Consider the following 1,288-nt stretch of genomic DNA (forward strand, 5'->3'; position numbering starts at 1 on the left):
TTGATCTCGTAAGTTTATTATACCTTAGTTTTCTGAATAAAGCTTTGAAAATATTACCTACACACAAAGATGACAAAAACTACACAGCTGTGAATTCATTGTGCACAAATTGATCTTAGTACGAACATACAAAATCGTGTATAGAATAAAAATATTTTGGTAATTGTCTTGTGCTACCCACTTAAACATATTGAGAATTCTGTATGCCTTAGATGTTTTCGAACATCAATACTACTCTAGGACTATTTCTACATAATTTAATATTAAGAGGCCCGAAAAATGTCTTTATCGGAATGTTTGGGTTGCCAACAAAGTAATCAATTCATCAGATCACAGAAACGCTGGGCATAAAATTAGTAAGTACGAGAGAAGGGCAACCTTGAAACAGTTATATAGAAGCAGTACTGGTCTTACACGAAGAACACGTATTACTGGCAGTTTTAGATCAGAATTCCTACCATACACAATTGACAATCGTCAATTTCATTTATAGAATGTTTGTGGGTGAGTGGGTGCTTATTCGAGACGCAAGAGTTCCACGTCGAAGATGAGGGTCGAGTTGGGTGGGATGACGCCCGGGTGCCCCTGCTGGCCGTAGGCGTAGTCGGGGGTGCAAGTCAGCTTGGCGCGCTCTCCTACTGACATCTGAAAACAATACAACCTTTATTGTACTTTTAAATGTATATAGAGATTAAGAATAAAATTCGAAAAAACTTATCTAACATCTTATGAAGATAAGTGCAGTTCAGTGGATGGTAAAGTTTTAGTATTCCAAATCTATTTAATTTTGAAATGTTTTATTATTTGAGCAGGCAATGTGTTTACAACCTGAGAAGCTTGCTTCTTTTAAAATTACATTGAGGATATAGAACAAACCTTAGCAACACCCTCGTCCCAGCCTCGATCACCTCTCCTTGCCAATCCTGAACTTGAAGGGCTTGCCGCGGTCGCGCGAGGAATCGAACTTCTTCCCGCTGGTGAGTGTGCCCGTAGTGCACTACTACGGTCTGTCCATTCTTGGGGTATGTGGACTCTGAGGATATCAAAATTTATGATTAATCATCTTCCAACTTATAATACAGGATCATTTTAAACATATTTATTAAATTAAACCATAGACTCGTCTTCTTGAATATAATAAGTTAATCTAAATGTAGATTTAAAATAAAACTAGTGTAAACATAAATATTTTTTTATACAAGGCTTAAGAAAAATTTTTTGCAGAGGACATCATATTTTTAAAATGCTCATTCGAAACCAATGCCAGTCTCACTGCTGTCTGTACTTC

General features: G+C 36.6%; 1 pseudogene; it reads right to left on the reverse strand.

Annotated features, from left to right (window-relative positions):
- LOC119191520 lies at window positions 1-1,033 on the reverse strand (annotated as a pseudogene).
- Between the last annotated feature and the right edge of the window lie 255 nt (window positions 1,034-1,288).

This window comes from Manduca sexta, unplaced genomic scaffold (genome assembly GCF_014839805.1).
Source record: "Manduca sexta isolate Smith_Timp_Sample1 unplaced genomic scaffold, JHU_Msex_v1.0 HiC_scaffold_1606, whole genome shotgun sequence".
Lineage (NCBI taxonomy): Eukaryota > Metazoa > Arthropoda > Insecta > Lepidoptera > Sphingidae > Manduca > Manduca sexta.